An 8,445-nucleotide genomic window follows, 5' to 3' on the forward strand; every position below is an offset into this window, starting at 1 on the left:
TGGAGGGCCCACCCTAGAGTGACTTAGCCCTTAAAGGATATAAAAGAGAATCAAGAAAGGATGGAGAGTGCCACTTCCCCAGAGAAGCTCCAGTCTTTACAGTCGGCATGAAAGGAAGAGAGACAGGCTTGCTAGAAGCGACAACTGTGTCTCCTCCCTTAGCTCTTTACTGTTTTCTGCCACCATGAACTTCTGTGTTCTTCCATGTTCTGATCTGCCTTAGAGCCAGTGGAGGATGGACTGAAACCTCCACAAATTGTGAGCTAAATAAACCTTTCCTTTCTTAATTCAGAATGTCAGGTATTTTGTCCCATGAGTAAAAAGTAATGGAGATACTTGGAAACTGTTCTGCTACTACTTCTGCAAACAGTCTCTTGCCATTTGTACTAACTCCAGCTGTTTTGTGGGTACCTATTAGTCTTACATTATTTTTCTTTGCATCATCTTGCAGATATTTCATTTTTATTTCCTAGTTCCTTATTATTTTTAAGAGATGTTTCCTTTTGTGTTCACTAGCAGTAATGCTATCTTCAAGGGTTGAAACTCTATCTTTTGTTTCATTCAAGAGGTTTTGCCAGCTTTCAGTGAAATTCTTAATGTCCTGGATATTTGTTTGAATCTGTTTAATACATCTATTTCTTTCCTATATTGTTCATTGAATTTTCCATCATTTTCCTAATCCTCTATTTTTTAACTATGTCTTCTTTAGATGTCTGAAGCAATTCTTTCATGATTGTTGCCATCTTTTTAGCCTGATAGATTATTTCTGATCTGATTTTTTCCAAAGTCTGATGGAGTTGTTTCTTTACTTCAGATGCTATTATTTCCAAAATTTTAGGTATGTAACTTTCCAGTTGTTCTATGGCTTTGTCTCCTGAACTTGTTTTGGGTGGGATGGAGGTCTGAGATTGCCTTTTGCTCCTTCATTTTGCTAATTTTTTTAAGCTCCCAGTGTTCACCCTGAATCCAGTGATGGTATGGGGGCTGGGTGTGGATGAGTAACCTCCCAGGAAAGTGGGAGGCAGATTAGGCTCACTAGAGCTCCCAAAGTGTGGGGTTCAGTGTGGCTTCCACCTCAGTGATAGGGGAGGCCAACGCTGTAGCTCAAGAAGGATCCAATGATGATGACAGCAGGCAGAAGCTCCACAAGGCACTGTCAATGTTGGGAGCTTGCAGGGGAGGGCTCACCAAGACTCTTGCTACTGAAGGGACACGCAGCAGCAGCTCATCAGAGCTATGGTGATACGATGATGGTAGAGGCAGTCACAGCTCAACCAAGTTCCATGAATGGAGGGAGGAGAGGCAGGGCAGGGCTCACCCCAGCCCTGTAGCAGTCCAGGGACCACCTGACTTCCAAGATGGTGGGAGAAGCAGCCGCAGTGCAGCTGACCTCCTGGGAGGAGTGAGGGTGAGGGGCTTTGGGGCAGGACTCACCAGGACCTCTTAGTTGTACTGGTACTGCCTGCCTTATAGGATGTTGGGAGAAGCAGCTGCAGCTCAGCAGAGCTCTGGAGATGGAGGGTTTGGGGGGCAAGACTCGCCAGGTTCCTGCAGCTGACTCTGTGCACCTCTATGCACCTGACTTCCTTGGGCAGTGGGAGAAGTGGCTGCAGCTTTGTCAAGCTCCAATGAGAGTGAGAGCATGTAAGACAAGTCTCACCAGGTCCCCCCAGCTGTCCTCTAGGCATCTGATCTCCTCTGGCAGTGGGAGAAGCTTATTGACAGAATTCTTAAACAGCAAATGTAGACAGAATCAATTTGGTAATGTTTTTCCAATATTGGCAAGAGTAATTTCAATCTTATCCTCATTTCTGCCTTTAACTGGAAGCTTCAAGACAATCTTATCCAATTTTATCGTCAGCCAAAGGAACAAAGTATGTTCTGCTCAAAGCAGATGGTCTTTCTCCTATGGCCTTCTGGCATGACAGTATAAAAACACTGTTATTTAGCTAATAGAGTTAACATATATTAGATTGAATACATCTTTAACATGAATTATTGAGACTGATCAATGCAAAGTGAAAGTCTAGTAGCACCTAAGCTGACGTTATCCTATGTGTCTTCAAATGATGTGCTTGTTAGTGAATATCTATTCTTAGAAAATAAGGACCAAGAAAAATATAACAAGAATTGAGCTGTTTACACACAACATTAAACCCCACCTCTTTCAATTTATAAAGCATAACTGTAGCAAAAACACGCTAGGCCTCATGCAACAATATCTTCATATAACACTATAAGTATGAAAATGCTTAGGGCCTACTCTTACCCTTTGGTATCACCAACTTTATAAAATAAAGTAATATGTAAATAAATTTATCTTTTCAGTGATTTTATTTCAGGGCACACTGATCCTTATGGCTTTGACCCCAGAAGCCCTATGCTCATACGCTGGGTCTTTCTTCTTGCCCAATGGATCCTAATAAGACAGAGCCCCACTGACCTGGGGCAACTGATACCTAGTAATGAGCATTTATGGCCCTGGACTTAATGACTATGATTTCTTCTTGCAGTGCTGCAGATCTAGCCCTGGGTCTTACACATGCTAGATAAGCTACATCCTCAGTCCTAGTGCTTTTCTTATATTTCCGTTTAATTCATTCATTACTTGAAAAAAAAAATCCAATATGTGAGAATCAAAAAGATTTTCAGTTCTCTTCTGCCTGAGGTAGCACTCGCCAGCAGAGCTGGGGCTGAAAGACACAGAAGTCTTCATGGATATAGGTGATAAATTTAATCATTTAATTCCTACTGAACACTTAGATGATGCCCTATTTCTAAGACCCAACCTGGAAAATGAAATCTGTGAGGATTTTCATGCAAGTCAAAATGTCTTAGAGGACTCACTGAAGAACATGCTTAGCAATAAGGATCCTATGCTAGGATCTGCAAGTAACCAGGTCTGTTTGCCTGTTTTGGACAGCAATTATTTCAATTTCCAGATGCCGTGTTCAACAGCGTAGAACACTATCTTGTTGAGCTCTTTTAAAATGAAGTTCTATTTGGATACAGAGATGAGAACTAGATTACTTCTTAAGTGAGGTTTCTTCTAACCTCTAGGATGAAGATAATTAACATTTGTATAGTGCTCTAAAGCTTACTGAGTTATCATACTTCATCTCACTTGATTCATACAACTCTGTGATTTGTTGGTCTTGACGATATTATGGATGAAGGAGTTGTTAAAGAAAGTGGCAATGATAACACTGATGATGAAGAATTGATTTTTCCTAACAGGAATCTGAGAAACAAAGTAGAAGAAAACTCAGTGAGATCACCAAGAAAATCACCTCATTTAATGGCACAAGAACAAGTAAGAAGCTTGCGACAAAGCACTATTGCCAAGCGTTCAAATGCTGCACCCTTAAGTAGCACAAAAAAAGCATCTGGGAAGACTGTATCTTCGCCCAAGGCAGGGGAGAAGCCATTGGAAAGATGTCAGGGTAAAGGAGAAGCCTGGGCATCACTGAAACCTGAGCACTAGAAGGAGAACAGGAGGAGCAGCCTCTACACTGGACAGACTGAAGCGGGGCCCCAAGGACTGGGGACTTTGAGTCACTCTTCAGGGTCATCTTGCCTTGAAGGGAGGGATGATGTGGGGTTGGATTCCAGGCCTAAGAGTACTAATCAAGGAGAAGCCAGTGTGCCATCTCACGGACTACATTGTCCACTTCTCTCAGATACTTGTCTCAATTGAAGAAAAAAAGAATGAAGCTTGGAGGGAATGTAAAGTCAAGACTGTTAGTAGCCCATTGTTCAAGTTTTCAGAGAAGGAGGAAAATGAGCAGGATGATCCATTTCAGGTAGAATGGACAAGGCCATGGAAGAAAGGAGGGCAAAGGACAATATATGACACTAGCTCCTGTGAGGGTGAGGGGGTGCTCACCCTTCACTAGGAGAAAGACCATCTGCTTTGAGCAGAACATATTTTGTTCCTTTGGCTGAGAATAAAATTGGACAAGTTTATCCAAAATGCTGTTTGTGATGTGCCTGATCAAAATTCAAAACAATTGAATATTATTGAACGTATCCAAATGGAGTCTCAGGAGACTCCATATAGCCCTGAAATAAAATCACTGAAAAGATAAATATACTTACATATTACTTTATTTTATAAAGTTGGTGATACCAAAGGATAAGAGTAGGGCCTAAGCATTTTCATACTTATAGTGTTATATGAAGATATTGTTGCATGAGGCCTAGCATGTTTTTGCTACAGTTACGTTTTATAAATTGAAAGAGGTGGGGTTTAATGTTGTGTGTAAACAGCTCAATTCTTGTTATATTTTTCGTGGTCCATATTTTCTTGTTCAATTCTTGAACAAGAATCAGAAGATATAGTAAAATTATCCCATGAGGATGACCAAATTATTGAGGAACCTGAATCATCTGCTGGAATTTCTGATGATGTAGCATTATAAGTGCATATAGCACAGAAAAAAATCTTGGAGGGTTTTCTAGTTCAGGGGACGTAGTGACTGAATGTAATTTAGAACTGAATACTGTGGATGTTGATAAAGCTGAGAACTCCCTTCAGAGAAATAAGACGGAGCCACTGGATTACTGTGAAGGCACAGAACCTAGTGATACACAGAGATTATTAGGAAGCACTGAGTTCAGTAAATCAGCGTTAGATGTGGTTGGTACTAATGCTTTTGACCCAAGAGATAGTGTTGTAGAAAATGCTGTTTGTGATGTACCTGACCAAAATTCAAAACAGTTCAATATTATTGAAAGTATCCAAATGGAGTCTCAGGAGACAGCAAACCTTGAGAATAATAGAAAGAGCCAGTCAAGTAGTGTTCCTTGTGTAGAGGCAAAAAACAAATCCAAACTCACAAAATCTGTAACTCATTCTAAGCAAAAAATGACCGCAGATACTCTAAAAAAAATGGTTACAGCAAAGCATGTGATGGAGCATAGCAAAACTATTGTCAAAAGTGTGAAATGAAATGCTGATGAACCAGAATCCCAGCAAAATTTCCATAGACCAATTAAGTCGAGGAAAAAAGTTGGTAAGGAAGCCAAGTCTCAAAGTTGTAATTCTGGGGTTAAGGCTGTGCAAAACCAAGCTCATTCTGTATTCAGAAAAACATCACAGGATGAAAATTCAGTGCAAACTCCCAAGCCTTTAACTCATCCTTTGAATGATAAGCTTCTTCATGGTCCTCTTGGTCCTGCACAGACGGGACACTCGTTACATTCCAGCCACAAACCGTGCCACAAGCCTCAGCAGCAGGCACCAGCGGCGAAGGTCACCAGTCATGGGAGAGAAGAGCCTGAACACCCTGGCCTTGAGCCCTGTAAGGAAGAGGATAAGGCGAAACTAAAAAGACCTGAGAAGAACCTGTTGCCTCAACAGAAAAGAAGCAGCAGGAGTCTTTCTTTGGATGAGCCCCCCATTGTTCATTCCAGACAACATAGCTACTGTAGAAAGAGAAGATTCAGACCATAGCTCCTTATTTGAGAGCAAAACCATGTGGCTCCCAGCAAGCAGTGTAGGTTTTGCAAAAAACCACATGGCAAGAGGTGTGTGTGCGTGCATATGATTGATGTGTACATTGAAGAGAAATTGTATCTTTGGAGGGTGGGTTTGGTCTGAGACCTTTTTGTAGAAAGAAATGATTTAATATGCAAAGACTTGCAAAAATCTTCCTCAGTCCTGGATAACAACAGAAAAATGGAGCTGCTGGAATTCATAAGTGTGTCATCATGTTACATTTTTAAAAACATAGTCTGATCAAAGCTGATAAATGTGGAAATGATTTGTGGTTGTGATCAGATAGTGTAATTTAATTGCATTTAAATACAAAATCAAAACCTTTTTGCAAATTTTGAATATTGTTATGCTATCTTGGGGACTGAATTTTAATTGGCTTGAGAAGAACTAGCAATAAAATGTAAAGGTGATAATGGAAATTCTATTTTTCACTTGAAGATTTTCTTTAAGAGATGCACATTAGAAATAATACTGTCATCTAAAAACTATCAAACTTGACCTTGTAATAAAATTTGATAACTAAAAAAAAAGGTTTTCAACATTGCTCTGCCCCTCTATTGATGAGTGTGTGGGTCATTACTGGACATCTACAATGTGCTTCTGGGCCAGTCAACATCTCCCTAACTAACTTTTCCCTCTTTTAGACTCTTGGCCACGGCAGTTCGACTTCAACCCTCATGGACTTGGCTCCCTGGGTCCTGCTAGACCTTCCAATGCAATGCATTAGTGACCTCTGTCCCACCCAAACAAGACCCCCAGGATAAAGAAGATTGTGCACCCAGAATCCAGAAAAGCAGCTACTCAGCCTGACCCTTCCCAGGCAATGGCAGACCACCTTGGGGTCCCCTCCCCCTCATGACAGAGCCCCTCAGGTGGAGCAGTCCTGGAAGTGTAGGACTTTGAGGGGAGGAAGGAGGAGGCCCTCTTGTGCTGAGCCCTGTACTGAGGCTCTTCCTGTTATCTTTTGGCTCCGTTACCTACTGCACGCTTGGGGCTTATTGCAAAGAGGTGAATGATGCCAGTTCCCCACTTCTGGTAAGGAAGTGAGCTCCGAGGATTAAAGGCTTCTGATGCAGGGATGTTGCCAGTAAGTGGCAAGAGTAGTTAGAATTGAGGTGTCCCAGCTTTTCCTGCCACCCTATTTGAGGGCCAACTCTTGCCTCTGCTGATCTACCATCATGTATGGTGTCTCCATGCCACCCCTACTTTTAACTAAAACTCTGTGGTTCTCATAGGAAATGAGCTGTTCCTGGTTTCAGCTTGTTTTAGAAAGGGTTCTGTGGGGGCCATGAGGAGGCCCAACGTCTCAGAGGTCCCAGAGTGTGTAAGTGGCTGGGTGTGCAGAGCAGGTTAGCTGAGTCAGGAGAACTGACTGGGCTGTACTCAGCTGGCTGACAAGCTTCTGCCTGGGCCAGCAGTGCCACCAAGTGGCACACTGCAGGAAGCTGCACCTCACTTTCTCTGGCTACAGGTTAGCAGACATGGACGAGCAGGAGCTGAATGAAGACAGTTGGACAGCTTAGCAGCAGGGCCTGTAGTCCTTTGCAAATTTCCCACCAAACCCAAGTTTGCCCTTCTGTAAGTTCAGAAGTCAAACAGACAAATGCCCTAAGACTACCTGGTTTTCATGCTGGCAGTGACAGCCTACTGTCCAGTTTAAGAGTCTTGCAGAGTACTCAGCAATGCTAAGAGCTGACTGGTTTGTTTTTAAAACCCAGTCTGAGCTGGGCATGGTGGTATAAGCCTATAATCCCAGCATTTGGAAGGCTGAGGAAGAAAGATCATGGCAAGTTTGAGGTCAGGCTGAGCTCAAACCACATGGGGAGACCTTATCTGAAAAAAAAAAAAAAAAGACAGAAAAAAAAGCACACCAGTGTCCAAGTATCAGGTATAAACCTTGGGAAAATTACATGACCTCTCTCGGCCTCTCTCTTGTAAATTATCCTTATAAAATAGCAGGAATGAAAGCAGTCACACATGCATTGCGTATGTCTCTGCCTGGCATGTAGTTAGCAGTCACTGGCTTTATCAGCAAATACTTTTGTTCCTGGGGGATTGAGCAAGTTGCTCCAAAACAGATCCAGATCCCTGCATTTCTCCCTCCCTCCACTGCATCCACCAAGAAACCATCACCTGTCTCCTGTCCATGGCAATTACTTCCTTCCTGGCCTCTGTAGCTAGCCTGGCACCTGTGCCCTGGTGACCTTGGTGAAATGCCCACCTCTTTACCTGGAGGCTTACTCCTGGCCTCTCCCAGCAGCAGAGCAAAGGCACCACCCTCAGACATCTCTGTGCTGTCCACAGGCCTCTGGCTCCCCTCACAGCAGCCACCAGGGGCTCCTCAAGGTCTCCGCACTAAGACTCCCAGCAGGAGACACTCCCTGGGCTCAGGGTGCTCCTCCCTGTATTCAGGCCCCAGCTGCCCGTGGTCAGCACCTGCACGGCCCAGCAGTGTCCCTTGCCTGGCCTCATTCACACCGCTCCTTCCCCCCTGCACAGTTCAGCCAGGAGGAGAACAGAGCCTCCATCCTGGATCACTGCTGTGCACCCCAAACCAGTGCCTGGCTCTGGATCCAGGAGATGCTCGGAGCTACCTGTGGAGGTTTTTCTTAAATGTGATAAACCCATCAATTCTGCGAAACTCAAAGGTTGAAAGGTTTCCTCCCATCCAAGTACTAACCAGGCCCAGAGCTGCTTAGCTTCCAAGATCAGAAGAGACAGGGTATGTTTGAGGAATGGTTGAAAAAGATGTGGTATTTTTACACAATGGAGTATTACTCAGCTATAAAGAATGATAAATTCGAAGCCTTTATATTGAAGTGGATGCCACTTGAAGATATACTCATAAGTGAAACAAACCAGACACACATGTGTAAATATTGTATAGTTTCCCTAGTATAAGAACTCAAAAGAAGAAATACAAATAGAAAGGTATAAGAAATTAA

General features: G+C 43.0%; 1 pseudogene; it reads left to right on the forward strand.

Moving 5' to 3' along the window:
* Window positions 1-2,660: 2,660 nt before the first annotated feature.
* Window positions 2,661-5,648, forward strand: LOC101590587 (annotated as a pseudogene).
* Window positions 5,649-8,445: the final 2,797 nt, after the last annotated feature.

This window comes from Octodon degus, unplaced genomic scaffold (assembly GCF_000260255.1).
Source record: "Octodon degus isolate 3935 unplaced genomic scaffold, OctDeg1.0 scaffold00049, whole genome shotgun sequence".
In the NCBI taxonomy this organism is placed as follows: Eukaryota; Metazoa; Chordata; class Mammalia; order Rodentia; family Octodontidae; genus Octodon; species Octodon degus.